The following is a 440-nucleotide window of genomic DNA, read 5'->3' as shown; positions in this document are numbered from 1 at the left end:
GATCCCTCTGCAGAGTCCTCCTACCCTCCAGCAGATCAACATTCCCACCCAACTTGGTGTCATCTGCAAACTTACTGAGGGAGCACTCGATCCCCTCGTTCAGATCATTGATAAATATATTGAACAAGACTGGTCCCCGAACCTAGCCCTGGGGAACACCATTTGTGACCAGCCACCAGCTGGATTTAATGTCATTCACCATGACTCTCTGGGCTCGGCCATCCAGCCAGTTCTTTACCCAGTGAAGATTAAACCTGTCTAAGCCATGAGCCACCAGTTTCTCTAGGAGAATTCTGTGGGAGACGCTGTCAAAGGCTTTACTAAAGTCCGGGTAGACAACATTCACAGCGTTTTCCTCATCCACTAGGTGGGCCACCTGGTCATAGAAGGAAATCAGTTTGGTCAAGCAGGAATCAGGTTGGTCAAGCAGGATGTACTGG

Source organism: Phaethon lepturus, unplaced genomic scaffold (genome assembly GCF_000687285.1).
Source record: "Phaethon lepturus isolate BGI_N335 unplaced genomic scaffold, ASM68728v1 scaffold7631, whole genome shotgun sequence".
NCBI lineage: Eukaryota > Metazoa > Chordata > Aves > Phaethontiformes > Phaethontidae > Phaethon > Phaethon lepturus.
Note: the sequence above shows the minus strand (reverse complement) of the source record.